Source organism: Oncorhynchus nerka, linkage group LG14, assembly GCF_034236695.1.
Source record: "Oncorhynchus nerka isolate Pitt River linkage group LG14, Oner_Uvic_2.0, whole genome shotgun sequence".
NCBI classification, from domain to species: domain Eukaryota; kingdom Metazoa; phylum Chordata; class Actinopteri; order Salmoniformes; family Salmonidae; genus Oncorhynchus; species Oncorhynchus nerka.
Genome location: NC_088409.1, coordinates 69,889,366 through 69,907,300, shown reverse-complemented (window position 1 = coordinate 69,907,300; position 17,935 = coordinate 69,889,366).

The following is a 17,935-nucleotide window of genomic DNA, read 5'->3' as shown; positions in this document are numbered from 1 at the left end:
TTCGAAGCCTACATCTTCCATTCAGCTAAACATACTGAAGTATATACATTGCAACATGTTTTTCATGACACAATATACCAATATAACATTTACAAAATCACATCACTACTGACATGGTGTCATTCAAAATGCCATTTAGGCCATTCGGGACAGGCACTACAAAGTCAAAGATAGGGATGTTAACTAAGATAGGGATGTTAACTTGTGTGTCGACCCACATTGTTAACGTAGCTGATAACGGAGCAGGGAGGCGCGCTGAATGTGTGTGTTAGTGTACCAAATGCTGCCCGCAGCCAGTGATGGACTTCTCTATCAGACATGATTGGGAAAGGCACACCTGTCTATAAGGTTCCACAGTTGACAATCGGGGGAGAAGGGCCTTGGTCAGGGAGGTGACCAAGAACCTGATGGTCACTCTGACTGAGCTCCAGAGTTCCTCTGTGGAGATGGTTGTCCTTTTGGAAGGTTCTCCCATCTCTGCTGCACTCTACTAATCAGGCCTTTATGGTAGGAGTGGCCAGGTGGAAGCCACTCTTCAGTAAAAGGCACATGACAGGTGTCCCATTGCGCTCTAGCACCTCCTCGTGGTGTGCCGGGTGCCTGCAAGCTGACTTCGGTCGCCAGCTGGACGGAGTCTCCTCCAACACGTTGGTGCGGCTGGCTTCCGGGTTAAGCGAGCAGTGTGTCAAGAAGCAGTTTGGCTTGGTTGGGTTGTGTTTCGGAGGACGCATGGCTCTCGACCTTCGCCTCTCCCGAGTCCGTAGGGGAGTTGCAGCGATTGGACAAGACTAACTACCAATTTGGATATCCTAAAAAAGGGGTAAAAGTTTTTTTTTAATAAAAAAATGGATATGCAATAGGTCAGGCCCTATTGGTCACTTGCATGCAAAGCATTCATGTCACGTAAAGAGAGCAAAGGTTAAGGGAATTGGGAGTGTTCCTAAAAAAATGAGGGATTTTGGTAAAAGCTTTTGACAGAAATGGCTGTAATTATATTGCTGCTTTAACACAGACAGCACTATACACACTGAAGTGTGGTGGTTGCTGCAGCAGGGAGGAGAGGGGGACATCAGGTGCTATTCAGTCACTCGCTGTCTTTTTTTTTTAACACAGCAAGTCTGAGCCAGGTGGCACAATCAAATCAATTGTGGTCGGACTCCCTCTAGTCATAATTATTTAATCGAACAGTTCCCTTAAAGCATCAGACAAGCTCAGTGCATATAATTGATTTGATTAAAACACTCAGGATGGGTCTATGGATTTTTATTTATTTAGACCAATCGATTGGTTGAAAGAACAGACAACTCTGTCGACCCAAGATTATTTTTAGTCGGGGACAGCCCCAGGTTGATCATACTGTTTCCCTGAACTGGATTTGTCTGTACAATACAGTGCTATCCTTCAGTTGCCTCATCCCTTTGAAGACCAGCTAACCCCAGTTACCCTTTATGAAATAACCCCAGCACTTTGTCAAGTGAATTATTATTATATCTGACGGTAGAGCTTAGCACTACTGTAAGACCCTGTGTATTTTTCCAAGGTCTTTTGGTAAGAAAATATGACATCTGTAACTGAAAAAATCCTGAATGTTGGCAAACTGTTCCAACTTAATCGCTTTAACCCTGCCAAAACAGCTTGTTAAAACACATTACATTTTAATAATGGAAAGAACACTCGTAGACACCCTCAGATCTTACTGCTGGAACTGCCCTCATTACCACAGATGCTATTGTAGTCATTTAATCTTACGAGGTAGGATGGTAATTCATTTATTTTGCTTTATAAAATAGTTGTGGTTCTCTTGATATGTTGCCCTGCTGTTGGAGAATATTGCTTCATGTCTTTGGCTATGAACAGTGTTATGCTAATAAGACCAGGGCTGCTTTGTCAGTATTTTTCTACTGGAAATGGAGAACTGTGATACTGACAGAATACAGGCAAATGGACACTCACAGCCAGACAGACACCGTCCTGACTATACATGCTCATTTAGGATGAGAGCTTGACCTTTTGAGTTGGTTGAATCAGACATGCATGCACTCTGTACACAGACGGACGATGCATAATTAAGATGAAACGGAAAATGTACAAGAAAGAAAGGAGGCACAGCAAGACCTTTGATTTTCAGTGGTTCCTCATGGTTTTTATCTGTGTCTGAGAGCTCTGTGTTCTCTGGTCAGATTGCCTGTCCTGAACTTTACTTACCAAATTAGAGGTATGTATCCTTCACAGTTCATTCACCATGTGGCTCAACAATCTTCCAGTTACACCAACCACAATCCACTTAAAGCAGGATCCAGTGCATCTGGGGGATGCAGACATTCAGTGATCATCCTGTTTCCACTCCCTGTAACGATGTGCGATGAGATTCAGAAGCAAGGGAGTGTTTAAATAAATAAATGAAACCAACACGTACCACAAACAACGAACAGAAACAATGACGCCTGGGGAAGGAACCAAAGGAAGTGACATAAAGGGCAGGTAACCAAGGAGATGATGAAGTCCAGGTGAGTGTCATTATGCGCGTAATGAGGTTGACAGGTGTGCGCCATTAAGAACAGCCGGAGAGGGAGTGACTAATCAAATTTGATATGATGGAGGGCTGCATCAAATGACCTGGCCTCCACAATCACCTGACCTCAACCCAATTGAGATGGTTTGGGATGAGTTGGACAGCAGACTGAAGGAAAAGCAGCCAACAAGTGCTCAGCATATGTGAGAACTCCTTAAAGACTGTTGGAAAAGCATTCCAGGTGAAACTGGTTGAGAGAATACCAAGAGTGTGCAAAGCTGTCAAGGCAAAGGGTGGCTACTTTGAGGAATTTAAAATATATTTTGATTTAACACTTTTTTGGGTTGCAACATGGTTCCATATGTATTATTTCATAGTTTTGACGTCTTCACTATGATTCTTCAATGGGGAAAATATTACAAATAAAGAAAAACCCTTAAATGAGTAGATGTGTCCAAACTTTTGACGTGTGTTTAAGCCATTTGAACAGTCTACTGTTGAAGTCGGAAGTGTAAATACACTTAGGTTGGAGTCATTGAAACTCGTGTTTCAACCACTCCACAAATTTCTTGTTAACAAACTATAGTTTTGCCAAGTCGGTTAGGACATCGACTTTGTGCATGACAGGTACTTTTTCAAACAATTGTTTAGACAGATTATTTAACTTAGTCACTGTATCATAATTCCAGTGGGTCATAAGTTTACATACACTAAGTTGACTGCCTTTTTAAACAGCTTGAAAAATTCCAGAAAATTATGTATTGGCTTTAGAAGCATCTGATAGGCTAATTGACATTTTGAGTCAATTGGAGTTGTACCCGTGGATGTATTTCAAGGCCTACCTTCAAACTCAGTGCCTCTTTGCTTGACATTATGGGAAAATCAAAAGAAATCAGCCAAGACCTCAGAAAAAAATTGTAGACCTCCACAAGTCTGGTTCATCCTTGGGCGCAATTTCCAAATGCCTGAAGGTACAACGTTCATCTGTACAAACAATAGTACGCAAGTATAAACGCCATGGGATCACGCAGCAGTTATACTGCGCTGTCTCCTAGAGATTAATGTTATTTTGGTGCAAAAAGCGCACTGTTGTCCCAGAACAACAGCAAAGGACCTTGTGAAGATGCTGGAGGAAACGGGTACAAAGTATCTATATCCATGTTAAAACGAGTCCTATATCGACAACCTGAAAGGCCGCTCAGCAAGGAAGAAGCCACTGCTCCAAAACTGCCTTCCCCAAAACTATGGCTTGCAACTGCACATGGGGACAAAATCGTACTTTTTGGAGAAATGTCCTCTGGTCTGATGAAACAAAAATAGAACTGTTTGGCCATAATAACCATCATTATGTTTGGAGGAAAAAGGGGGAGGCTTGCAACCCGACGAACACCATCCCAACCGTGAAGCACAGGGGTGGCAGCATCATGTTGTGGGTGTGCTTTGCTGCAGGAGGCACTGGTGCACTTCACAAAATAGGTGGCATTATGAGGAAGGGAAATTGTGAATATATTGAAGCAACATCTCAAGACATTTGTCCGGAAGTTAAAGCTTGGTCGCAAATGGACAATGACCCCAAGCATACTTCCAAAGTTGTGGCAAAATGGCCTAAGGACAACAAAGTCGAGGTATTGGAGTGGCCATCACAAAGCCCTTACCTCAATCCTATAGAAAATGTGTGGGCTGAACAGAAAAGGTGTGTGCGTGCAAGGTGGCCTACAAACCTGACTCAGTTACACCACCTCTGTCAGGAGGAATGCGTCAAAATTCACCCAACTTATTGTGGGAAGCTTGTGGAACATTTGACCCAAGTTAAACAATTTAATGACAATGCTACCAAATACTAATTGAGTGTATGTAAACTTCTGACCCACTGGAAATGTGATGAAAGAAATAAAAGCTGAAGTAATTCTCTCTACTATTCTGACATTTCACATTCTTAAAATAAAGTGGTGATCCTAACTGACTTAAGACAGGGAATTTTTACTAGGAATTGTGAAAAACTGACAATGTATTTGGCTAAGGTGTATCTAAACTTCCGACTTCAACTGTAGCCTCCGGTTCACTATATTTATATACTCAGTATATTTATGGGACTGCTGCTGTATGTTTAAAGATGGAAATTGAAGAGGTTGTGGTTAGAGTAGGCCTAGTATAGATGATATGTACAGGCCCAGGGTCTCAGTACTCCCACACACTCTCTACTTCTCTCCATCCCTCTTTCAATCTCTTACACACGCTCTCTCTCCATCCCTCTCTCTCTTTGACACTCTCCAGCTCATGCTCGCAAGCCTTCGTTCTCTCTTGCGCCATCTCTCCATCTCTCTCTCTCTCCATCCTACACTCCTTTCTTTTTCCCAGGGTAATGGATCTTCCGGAGGCTGTATCTGTCACGAGCTTGATTTCTTTCTGAGTGTCTGTCTGTGTCCTCTGCTGTGACTTGGACCCAGATAAGAAGAATGTCCTATCTACTGCAGTCTGTGTAACTTGTTTAATGGAGAGGTTGCTTAGGGGACAGGCTGAATTTGATTTATCTTATTTTCTCAGCAGCCGTGCCAGGTTTGAATAGGGAGATATTCTTTGCTTTTCAATGAAGAGAGGATGCAGGTGTAGAAAAAAAGTTGCGTGAGAAGAGCGAGGGACATGGAGAAAGATAAGAACAAAGTTTAACAGAGATCTTCATGAATGTGTGTATGAAACTGACTGTGGCAGACTCCGATCTCCCCCTCAGACTGGGCATGTGTGCCCTTAATGCCCTATTCTGCTCTCACTTTTGGGGTGGTCCCCTGCAGCACCAGCCCACTCAGAGCACACACACAAAAACCAATGGCACAGTGACCCTCTCCAGGTCACTGGATCTTTTCCACTCAATCGAGCCTCAGTCGAGCCAGTATAAAGGTTGCCATGACAGCTGCTGTCCCCTTGGCAGGCAAGTTACTGACCACTAGTCAGAGCAGGGTTTTGTGGCTCTGCTTCGGATGTCCCCAAAGGTCTTGCATGGAACTAAATTCTGTGCTTTGATGCTCACTTGGAAAATCAACTGTTCCAGACCTTTTTAAAGAAAGAATGTATTTTCAAACAAAAAATGTTATTGACTTGAAAGCTGAATGAGAGTCAGACTGATATAATATCACACAGCCAGGCAGATAATCGTGTGTATCAAGCACAGAGAAACAGTGAGTTGCTGAAGTTGAGTTCTTATACACTGAGGTTGATGTATTAAAAGTCGTTGCTGCCAGAGATCTAATCATAGGCAAAACAAATGTATGAAGTTGGACTCTGTTCCCCCACCCTCCTAATTATGGTGCATGTATGGCTCTGGCCCCTGGAGCTGTGTAAATGTCACCCTGTATGTGGTCCTGCTGAATGTTAGGTTTCTTGCTGGCTGCCCTCCTTCTCCTGGCGCACTGTAATACCTCTCATTAGTGTGTGTGTCTTTGACATTGTCTGCTTTCTTGCTTTCTCTCACCTTGTCTGCGTTCTTACTTTCTCTCACCTTGTCTGCGTTCTTACTTTCGCTCACCTTGTCTGCGTTCTTACTTTCGCTCACCTTGTCTGCGTTCTTACTTTCGCTCACCTTGTCTGCGTTCTTACTTTCGCTCACCTTGTCTGCGTTCTTACTTTCGCTCATCTTGTCTGCGTTCTTACTTTCGCTCACCTTGTCTGCGTTCTTACTTTCGCTCACCTTGTCTGCGTTCTTACTTTCGCTCACCTTGTCTGCGTTCTTACTTTCGCTCACCTTGTCTGCTTCGTCTTAACATCCGCATTGGACCTTTTTATCTCCATATCAAATCATTTCTGGTGTCTAAGTACCTTCCTGTGGTTGATTGTTTTCAATTAAAATGGTGAAAAATAAACTAATAGCTTCTTAGCAAAGAGCAATTTCTCAAGCAAGAACTTTGTAGTTAGTTTTTGTGACAAAACAGGCAAGTATAGTCTAGAACAGTGGTTCCCAAACTTGTTATAGTCCCTTACCCCTTAAACATTCAACCTCCAGCTGCGTACCCCCTCTAGCACCAGGGTCAGCGCACTCTCAAAGGCTGTTATTTGCCATCATTGTAAGCCTGCCACACACACTATGCAAAACATTTATTAAGCATGTGTGATTTTGTCACACGTGTCACAGGAAAGACCTGTTGTCCTTGTTAATGCAGACAGAGAAGAGCTCCAAGTTCTTAATCATAGCCTCAATTTTGTCCCGCACAATGGATATAGTTGCGAAGAGTCCCTGTAAACCTAGATACAGATCATTCTGGTGAGAAAAAACATCACCCAGATAGGTCAGTTGTGTGAGAAACTCATCATCATGCAAGTGGTCAGACAAGTGAAAATGATGGTCAGTAAAGAAAACTTTAAGCTCATCTCTCAATTAAAAAAGTGTCAATACTTTGCCCCTTGATAACCAGTGCACTTCTGTATGTTGTAAAAGCATTACATGGTCGCTGCCCATATCATTGCATAATGCAGAAAATACACGAGAGTTCAGGGGCCTTGCTTTAACAAAGTTAACCATTTTCAGTGTAGTGTCCAAAATGTCTTTCAAGCTGTCAGGCATTCCCTTGGCTGCAAGAGCCTCTCGGTGGATGCTGCAGTGTACCCAAGTGGCATCGGGAGCAACTGCTTGCACGCACGTTACCACTCCACTATGTCTCCCTGTCATGGATTTTGCACCATCAGTACAGATTCCAACTTTTTTTTTTCACCTTTATTTAACCAGGTAGGCAAGTTGAGAAGAAGTTCTCATTTACAACTGCGACCTGGCCAAGAATAAAGCAAAGCAGTTCAACACATACAACAACAGAGTTACACATGGAATAAACAAAACATAGTCAATAATACAGTTGAATAGAATCTATATACAGTGTGTGCAAATGAGGTAAGGCAATGAATAGGCCATGGTGGCGAAGTAATTACAATATACCAATTAGACACTAGAGTGATTGATGTGCAGAAGATGAATGTGCAAGTAGAAATACAAGGGTGGAAAGGAGCAAGCTAGATAAGGTATGGGATGAGGTAGTTGATGGGCTATTTACAGATGGGCTATGTGCAGTGATCTGTGAGCTGCTCAGACAGCTGGTGCTTAAAGCTAGTGAGGGAGGTAAGTCTCTCCAGCTTCAGTGATTTTTGCAATTCATTCCTGTCAGTGGCAGCAGAGAACTGTAAGGAAAGGCGGCCAAAGGAGGAATTGGCTTTGGGATATACCTGATGGAGCGCGTGCTACGGGTGGGTGCTGCTATGGTGAGCTGAGATAAGGCGGTGCCTTACCTATCAGAGACTTGTAGATGATCTGAAGCTAGTGGGTTTGGCGACGAGTATGAAGCGAGGGCCAGCCAACGTGAGCATACAGGTTGCAGTGGTGGGTGGTATATGGGGCTTTGGTGACAAAACAGATGGCACTGTGATAGACTGCATCCAATTTGTTGAGTAGAGTTTTTGGGGGGATACTGTTGTCCTGGTTTCCAGAAGAGAATGTCATCTTTAATTGAAAAAAACTCACCCAAATGTATAGCCCCGTTGGAAAATGTACTGTTTGAAAATGTGAGGGGGAAAAAAAAAGCAAAAACGCTTATTTGGCGTACCCCCGACGACATTGCGCGTACCCCAGTTTGTGAATACCTGGTGTAGAGGACCATTGTACCATCTATACCGCTGTGAAATATGGATTTTCCATAACCAATAATATTGTATTTTCAGCTGTTTTTGAAGCTAGTGTACAAAACCTAAAGTAAAAGACACAAAAACTTAACTTAAGAACAGGAAGCATAGAAATAGCGCACATAGCATATCTACCGCTTCTTAGACTTTCAATGAGAATGACAGATCTATAATGCTCATTTCTATGTGTATTTGGTTGCGTCACCCAGGAAGTTACATATTGCAGTTGTAATGACTGTTGCGTTGAAGAAAACACTGAAGAAATAATGCTTAGACTGTAAAAGCTTAATGAAGAAGAATAACAAGCTAACAAGTTGTTTACATAAGACATGGCTGACAGTCATTTCAGGGAACAGTTTGAGAGTTTTGCTGAAAGGGCTAATGGGCAGTTTTAATGACTCGAGCGGTCGCACTAACCCTGTGTGTGTGTGTGTGTGTGTGTGTGTGTGTGTAAGCGAGAGAGACGTGTGTGTGTGTGTGTGTGTGTGTGTGTGTAAGCGAGAGAGACGTGTGTGTGTGTGTGTGTGTGTGTGTGTGTGTAAGCGAGAGAGACGTGTGTGTGTGTGTGTGTTGTAGAGAGACGTGTGTGTGTGTGTGTGTGTGTAAGCGAGAGAGACGTGTGTGTGTGTTTAGAGAGACGTGTGTGTGCGAGAGAGACGTGTGTGTGTGTGTAAGCGAGAGAGACGTGTGTGTGTGTGTAGAGAGACGTGTGTGTGTGTGTAAGCGAGAGAGACGTGTGTGTGTAAGCGAGAGAGACGTGTGTGTGTGTGTGTAAGCGAGAGAGACGTGTGTGTGTGTGTGTGTGTGTGTGAGAGAGAGAGACGTGTGTGTGTGTGTGTGTGTAAGCGAGAGAGACGTGTGTGTGTGTGTTTAGAGAGAGAGAGGCGTGTGTGTGTGTGTGCGAGAGAGACGTGTGTGTGCAAGCGAGAGAGACGTGTGTGTGCAAGCGAGAGAGTGTGTGTGTGTGTGCAAGCGAGAGAGACGTGTGTGTGTGTAAGCGAGAGAGACGTGTGTGTGCAAGCGAGAGAGACGTGTGTGTGTGTGTGTGTGCAAGCGAGAGAGTGTGTGTGTGTGTGTGTGTGTGCAAGCGAGAGAGACGTGTGTGTGTGTGTGTGTGTGTGTGTGTGTGTGTGAAGCGAGAGAGTGTGTGTGTAAGCGAGAGAGACGTGTGTGTGTGTGTGTGTGCGAGAGAGACGTGTGTGTGTGTGTGTGTGTGTGTGTGTGTGTGTGTGTGTGCGAGAGAGAGACGTGTGTGTGTGTGCAAGCGAGAGAGTGTGTGTGTGCAAGCGAGAGAGAGAGACGTGTGTGTGTGTGCAAGCGAGAGACGTGTGTGTGTGTGTGTGCAAGCGAGAGAGTGTGTGTGTGTGTGTGTAAGCGAGAGAGACGTGTGTGTGTGTGAGACGGTGTGTGTGTGCGAGAGAGAGTGTGTGTGCAAGCGAGAGAGGCGTGTGTGTGTGTGTGTGAGTGTGTGTGTGTGTGTGTGACGTGTGTGTGTGTAAGCGAGAGAGACGTGTGTGTGTGTGTGTGCGAGAGAGCGAGAGAGACGTGTGTGTGTGTGCAAGCGAGAGAGACGTGTAAGCGAGAGAGTGTGTGTGTGTGTGTAAGCGAGAGAGACGTGTGTGTGTGTGAGAAGCGAGTGTGTGTGTGTGTGTAAGCGAGAGAGACGTGTGTGTGTGTGTAAGCGAGAGAGACGTGTGTGTGTGTGTGTAAGCGAGAGAGACGTGTGTGTGTAAGCGAGAGAGACGTGTGTGTGTGTGTGCAAGAGAGAGTGTGTGTGTGTGTGTGTGCGAGAGAGAGACGTGTGTGTGTGTGCAAGCGAGAGAGACGTGTGTGTGTGTGTGTGTGTGTGTGCAAGCGAGAGAGACGTGTGTGTGTGTGTGCAAGCGAGAGAGAGAGTGTGTGTGTGTGTGTGTGTGTGTGTGTGTGTGTGTGTGCAAGCGAGAGAGACGTGTGTGTGTGTGTGTGCAAGAGAGACGTGTGTGTGTGTGTGTGTGTGTGTGCAAGCGAGAGAGACGTGTGTGTGTGTGTGCGAGAGACGTGTGTGAGAGACGTGTGTGTGCAAGAGAGAGAGACGCGTGTGTGTGTGTGCAAGCGAGAGAGACGCGTGTGTGTGTGTGAGAGCGAGAGTGTGTGCAAGCGAGTGAGACGTGTGTGTGTGTGTGCAAGCGAGAGACGTGTGTGTGTGTGTGTGCAAGCGAGAGAGACGTGTGTGTGTGTAAGCGAGAGAGACGTGTGTGTGTGTTTAAGCGAGAGTGTGTGTGTGCAAGCGAGACGTGTGTGTGTGTGTGTGTGCAAGCGAGAGGACGTGTGTGTGCAAGCGAGAGAGACGTGTGTGCAAGCGAGAGAGACGTGTGTGTGCAAGCGAGAGAGGCGTGTGTGTGTAGCGAGAGAGACGTGTGTGTGTGTGCAAGCGAGAGAGGCGTGTGTGTGTAAGTGTGTGTGTGTGTAAGCGAGAGACGTGTGTGTGTGCAGAGAGGCGAAGAGAGACGTGTGTGTGTGTGTGTGTGTGTGTGTGTGTGTGTGTGTGCAAGCGAGAGAGACGTGTGTGTGTGTGTGTGTAAGCGAGAGAGACGTGTGTGTGTGTGTAAGCGAGAGAGACGTGTGTGTGTGTGTGTGTGTGCGAGAGAGACGTGTGTGTGTGTGTGTGTGTGTAGCGAGAGAGACGTGTGTGTGTGTGTGTGTAAGCGAGAGAGAGCGAGAGAGACGTGTGTGTGTGTGTGTGTGTGTGTGTGTGTGTGTGTAAGCGAGAGAGTGTGTGTGTGTGTGCAAGCGAGAGAGACGTGTGTGTGTGCAAGCGAGAGAGTGTGTGTGTGTGTGTAGACGTGTGTGTGTGTGCAAGCGAGAGAGGACGTGTGTGTGTGTGTGTGTGTGTGTGCAGCGAGAGAGACGTGTGTGTGTGTGTGTGTGTGCAAGCGAGAGAGGCGTGTGTGTGTGTGTGTGTGTGTGTGTGTGCAAGCGAGAGAGGCGTGTGTGTGTGTGTGAGAGAGAGACGTGTGTGTGTGTGCGAGAGAGTGTGTGTGCAAGCGAGAGAGCGTGTGTGTGTGTGTGTGTGTGCAAGCGAGAGAGACGTGTGTGTGTGTGTGCAAGCGAGAGAGACGTGTGTGTGTGTGCGAGAGAGTGTGTGTGTGTGTGTGTGTGTAAGCGAGAGAGGTGGTGTGTAAGCGAGAGAGTGTGTGTGTGTGTGTGTGTGCGAGTGTGAGTGTGTGTGTGTGCAAGCGAGAGAGTGTGTGTGTGTGCAAGCGAGAGAGACGTGTGTGTGCAAGCGAGAGAGACGTGTGTGTGCAAGCGAGAGAGGCGTGTGTGTGTGCAAGCGAGAGCGAGAGAGACGCGTGTGTGTGTGCAAGCGAGAAAGAGAGCGAGAGACGTGTGTGTGTGTGTGTGCAAGCGAGAGAGACGCGTGTGTGTGTAAGCGAGAGAGGTGTGTGTGTGTGTGTGTGCAAGCGAGAGAGACGTGTGTGTGTGCAAGCGAGAGAGACGCGTGTGTGTGTGTGCAAGCGAGAGAGACGCGTGTGTGTGTGTGTGCAGAGCGTGTGTGTGTAGAGAGACGTGTGTGTGTGTGTGCAAGCGAGAGAGACGTGTGTGTGTGCGAGAGAGACGTGTGTGTGTGCAAGCGAGAGAGACGTGTGTGTGCGAGAGAGACGTGTGTGTGCAAGCGAGAGAGTGTGTGTGTGTGTGAGAGACGTGTGTGTGTGCGAGAGAGACGTGTGTGTGTGTGTAAGCGAGAGAGACGTGTGTGTGTGCGAGAGACGAGAGAGACGCGTGTGTGTGTGTAAGCGAGAAAGACGCGTGTGTGTGTGTGTGAGAAGCGAGAGAGACGTGTGTGTGTGTGTGTGTGTGTGCGAGAGACGTGTGTGTGTGTAAGCGAGAGAGACGTGTGTGTGTGTGTGAGAGAGACGTGTGTGTGTGTGTGTAAGCGAGAGAGACGTGTGTGTGTGTAAGCGAGAGAGACGTGTGTGTGTGTGTAAGCGAGAGAGACGTGTGTGTGTGTGTGTAAGCGAGAGAGACGTGTGTGTGTGTGTAAGCGAGAGAGAGACGTGTGTGTGTGTGCAAGCGAGAGAGAGACGTGTGTGTGTGTGTGTGTGTGTGTGCAAGCGAGAGAGACGTGTGTGTGTGTGTGTGTGTGTGTGCAAGCGAGAGAGACGTGTGTGTGTGTGAGAGACGTGTGTGTGTGTGCAAGCGAGAGAGACGTGTGTGTGTGTGTGCAAGCGAGAGAGACGTGTGTGTGTGTGTGTAAGCGAGAGAGACGTGTGTGTGTGTGTGTAAGCGAGAGAGACGTGTGTGTGTGTGTGTGCAAGCGAGAGAGGTGTGTGTGTGTGCAAGCGAGAGAGACGTGTGTGTGCAAGCGAGAGAGACGTGTGTGTGCAAGCGAGAGTGTGTGTGTAAGCGTGTGTGTGCAAGCGAGAGAGACGTGTGTGTGTGCAAGCGAGAGAGAGACGTGTGTGTGTGAGACGTGTGTGTGTGTAGCGAGAGAGACGTGTGTGTGTGTGTGTGCGTGTGCGTGTGTGTGTAGAGAGACGTGTGTGTGTGTGCAAGCGAGAGAGACGTGTGTGTGTAAGCGAGAGAGGTGTGTGTGCAAGCGAGAGAGGTGTGTGTGCAAGCGAGAGAGACGTGTGTGTGTGCAAGCGAGAGAGACGTGTGTGTGTGTGTGCAAGCGAGAGACGTGTGTGTGTGTAAGCGAGAGAGACGTGTGTGTGCAAGCGAGAGACGTGTGTGTGTGCGAGAGAGACGTGTGTGCAAGCGAGAGAGACGTGTGTGTGTGTGTGTGTGCAAGCGAGAGAGGTTTGTGTGTGTGTGTGCAAGCGAGAGAGGAGTTTGTGTGTGTGTGTGCAGAGAGCGTGTGTGAGAGAGAGGCGTGTGTGTGTGTTTCAGCGAGAGGCGTGTGTGTGTAAGCGAGAGAGACGTGTGTGTGGCGTGTGTGTGTAAGAGAGAGCGTGTGTGTGTAAGCGAGAGAGAGAGAGAGAGGCGTGTGTGTGCAAGCGAGAGAGGCGTGTGTGTGTGCAAGCGAGAGAGACGACGTGTGTGTGTGTGTGTGTAAGCGAGAGAGGTGTGTGTGTGTGTGCAAGCGAGAGAGAGTGTGTGTGTGTGTGTGTGCGAGAGAGGTGTGTGTGTGCAAGCGAGAGAGACGTGTGTGTGTGTGTGTGCAAGCGAGAGAGACGTGTGTGTGTGTGTGTGCAAGCGAGAGAGACGTGTGTGTGTGTGTGTGTGCAAGCGAGAGAGAGACGTGTGTGTGACGTGTGTGTGTGCAAGCGAGAGACGGTGTGTGTGTGCAAGCGAGAGAGACGTGTGTGTGCAAGCGAGAGAGACGTGTGTGTGCAAGCGAGAGAGACGCGTGTGTGTGTGCAAGCGAGAGAGACGTGTGTGTGTGTGTGCAGAGACGAGAGAGAGTGTGTGTGTGCAAGCGAGAGAGACGTGTGTGTGTGCAAGCGAGAGAGACGTGTGTGTGTGTGTGTGTGTGTGTGTGCAAGCGAGAGAGACGAGAGACGTGTGCAAGCGAGAGAGACGTGTGTGTGTGTGCAAGCGAGAGAGACGTGTGTGTGTGTAAGCGAGAGACGTGTGTGTGTGTAAGACGAGAGAGACGTGTGTGTGTGTGCAAGCGAGAGAGACGTGTGTGTGTGTGTGTGTGTGTGTGTGTGCAAGCGAGAGACGTGTGTGTGTGTGTGCAAGCGAGAGAGACGTGTGTGTGTGTGCAAGCGAGAGAGCGTTTGTGTGTGAGAGAGACGTGTGTGTGTGTGTGCAAGCGAGAGAGGCGTTTGTGTGTGTGTGTGTGCGAGAGAGGTGTGTGTGTGTGTGTGTGTGTGTGCAAACGAGAGAGAGACGTGAGAGAGACGTGTGTGAGAGAGGTGTGTGTGTGTGTGTGTGCGCGAGAGACGTGTGTGTGTGTGTGTGTGTGTGTGCAAGCGAGAGACGTGTGTGTGTGTGTGCAAGCGAGAGAGGTGTGTGTGTGCAAGCGAGAGAGGTGTGTGCAAGCGAGAGACGTGTGTGTGTGTGGGAAGCGAGAGAGAGACGTATGTGTGTGTGTGTGTGTGTGTGTGTGCAAGCGAGAGAGACGTGTGTGTGTGTGTGAGAGGTGTGTGTGTGTGTGTGCAGCGAGAGAGACGTGTGTGGTGTGTGCGAGAGAGGTGTGTGTGTGTGTGTAAGCGAGAGAGGCGTGTGTGTGTGTGTGTGTGTGCAGCGAGAGGTGTGTGTGTGTGTGCGAGAGAGACGTGTGTGTGTGCAAGCGAGAGAGACGTGTGGTGTGTGTGTGTGTGCGAGAGCGTGTGGTGTGTGTGCGTGTGGTGTGTGTGTGTGTAAGCGAGAGAGACTTGTTGTGGGAGTGTGTCTGACTGAGGCTATGACCAGGCAGGGCTGAGTATATACCATCATGCCCCACTGTATGTACCCAAACAGGGCCTCTGGTGTATCAGACCAGTTAGCTCAATAAACAAACTGGTGACGACCACAGTAGTCCGTGCTGAGTGTGATGTATTAGCAGTGTCTGGTGACCCCGGTCCTCAAAACACCACTTTGAAGACCAAAAACATTGGTCTTCAACCCACATCCATTTCAAGGAATGCAGGTCCATAGTTTAACCAGATCTTTCAACTCAGCCAGTGATTACATGTTAGCATCCCTGTCCACTCCTACAGTAAGTTGAAAAACCTGTCTGTAGGTAACTGTTCTGTGTTGGATTAAACAGTCAACCTGAAAATGATTGGACATCTGCGACTGACTTTCCACACTAAGGGGTTGGATCCTAACCTGTAAATACTCATGCATACCTTGAACTTTCCCACAAATCAAGCATTGATGTAAATGTGGATATGTCAGTATTATTCAGTGAGATCAATCCATTAACCAATCAAATTGATTTATAAAGCCCTTTTTACATCAGCAGATGTCACAAAGTGCTGTACAGAAACCCAGCCTAAAACACCACACAGCAAGTAATGCAGATGTAGGAGCACAGTGTCTAGAATTTGACCCTGAAGTTATTGGGGGATTTTATGTATGTAGTTTCCTCAGACAGACCCTCCGGTATCCCCTCTCTCTCCTTCCCTGTATCCGTAGCCACATCCTCAGTCTGCTCTGCACTCTGCCTGGAGTTTATTCCCAGCTCCTGATGGCATTTCCTGAAGTCTATTGTACTGGGGCAAGCTTGATCCCTCATCCCAGAGCTTTCTCTCTCTTTCCTTCTCTCTCTCTCCCTCTCCGATAAGCACTGTGTATGCAGCTTGATTTCCTACAGGACATCTCTCTGCAAGTCTGTACCTGTGAGTTTGGGGTGTGTGTGTGTGTGCACGTTCTCGCTCATGATAGACTAGGTAAGCGGTGCAGAAGATTCCTGGAGCGGCTCACTGTCCCTATCAGAGACTGAAGCACTGTGTGTGTGTGAGCTTTGGCAGTCTGCAGCATGGTAAGTACTAACTAGCCTGTTGTCTGTGTTCTGTTGGCAAGGGAGAGGGATGCTAGGCTACATTGGAGAAGGGGCTGGGTGCTGCTGCTATTTAACCTGCTTTTTATTTTAGAGGGCATGAGACAACGCTAGCTCTGACCTATCAGCTGGGAAGATGTCTGTGTCTGGCTAGACATCTGTTTAACTGCTGTCTGTGATTCCTTCAGCCTGACTATCAGCAGGGAACAGGACCATGCTGAAGTGTGGAGATATAACATGACACGGGCAGCCATGTATGGTTCTGACGGGTCAGTCTGTGTGTTGTGGGTACTTGTTTTAAGAAGTAGGCTACCCCCTTGCTGCAACTAAGGTCAAAGGGACGTTGTTAGTTTGCGCCTGATTGTTTTCTGAGGGTCTGATGGCTGTTGGTAAGGTGCTTGGAGGTTAAGGGTTGGGTGAGGAGAATAGATGATGAACCTTTTAGTGCAGGAGTTGGTAAATTGGTACTCTTGAGGATGTGTGCGTGGGGGAATTTTAGGTAAATTCATGACCACTACATTGGTGACACCAAGCCTTCAAGTGTCATCTATACATGCCATATAAAGCCTGTATCAGTTGTAGATCGTTTCAAGTGTAAGGTGTTTCTCTGCTAGAGTGTGTTGGTTGGCATGCATTCTTTGCATATTTTTTTCCATATGGCTTTTTGTGTATTTAGTCTCTGGTGTTAGAGGAGTAGTCTACTATAGATCTGTGTTTATTGTTTACTGCTGCTCTTATGGGCTGATGAGGAGAACTGGACGGAAGGAGAGATTAGGAGAGGAAGTGGACAATTAGCCTTGGTCCATATTAAAGACCCGGCCAGGCCAAAGATACCCCACCCGCCTACTGTGGGTAACAGTTGCCCAGAAGTAACACAAAAGTAGTATGCCAAATTACAATTAGCATTATATGAATCTGCAAATTCAGGAATGTCTGAAGAATGCACATAGAAAACGAACCAGGCATGCAAACTCCTCTGGGTACAGGTCAGGATATTGCTTATCCAGTCACAACATATATGAGCATGACAACCTATTGACTGCTGGCTAGGGCCATAAGCTTGGGATAATGTTCCAGTTGGTTAGTCTTAGTTATGAGTAAAGGCTTAGCAGGCCAATACCCTGAGGTCTTCAGCATCTGACTTACAGCTGAAATGTCACTGCTTTGTCTTAAGTCAAAGAGCCTGGAGTCTGTACTACGGGTCTGGAGTCTGTACTACGGGTCTGGAGTCTGTACCATAGGTCAGAGTCTATACTACGGGTCTGAGCCTGGAGTCTGTACTACAGGTCTGGAGTCTATACTACGGGTCTGGAGTCTATACTACGGGTCTGGAGTCTGTACTACGGGTCTGGAGTCTGTACCACGGGTCTGGAGTCTGTACCACGGGTCTGGAGTCTGTACCACGGGTCTGGAGTCTATACTACGGGTCTGGAGTCTGTACCATAGGTCAGAGTCTATACTACGGGTCTGGAGTCTATACTACGGGTCTGGAGTCTATACTACGGGTCTGGAGTCTATACTACGGGTCTGGAGTCTGTACCATAGGTCAGAGTCTATACTACGGGTCTGAGCCTGGAGTCTGTACTACAGTTCTGAGTTTATACTACGGGTCTGGGGTCTGTACCACGGGTCTGGGGTCTGTACCACGGGTCTGGAGTCTGTACCACGGGTCTGGAGTCTGTACCACGGGTCTGGAGTCTGTACCACGGGTCTGGAGTCTGTACCGCGGGTCTGGAGTCTGGAGCCTGTACCGCGGGTCTGAGTCTGGAGCCTGTACCGCGGGTCTGAGTCTGGAGCCTGTACCGCGGGTCTGAGTCTGGAGCCTGTACCGCGGGTCTGAGTCTGGAGTCTGGAGTCAACTAACATCAAGGCGGTGGCCCGTTCTTGTAGGTTCATGCTCTACAACATCCGCAGAGTACGACCCTGCCTCACACAGGAAGCACCCCGCTCCTCCGCTCTCTCCACTGGCTTCCAGTTGAAGCTCGCATCCGCTACAAGACCATGGTGCTTGCCTACGGAGCTGTGAGGGGAACGGCACCTCAGTACCTCCAGGCTCTGATCAGGCCCTACACCCAAACAAGGGCACTGCGTTCATCCACCTCTGGCCTGCTCGCCTCCCTACCACTGAGGAAGTACAGTTCCCGCGCAGCCCAGTCAAAACTGTTCGCTGCTCTGGCCCCCCAATGGTGGAACAAACTCCCTCACGACGCCAGGACAGCGGAGTCAATCACCACCTTCCGGAGACACCTGAAACCCCACCTCTTTCAGGAATACCTAGGATAGGATAAAGTAATCCTTCTCACCCCCCTTAAAAGATTTAGATGCACTATTGTAAAGTGGCTGTTCCACTGGATGTC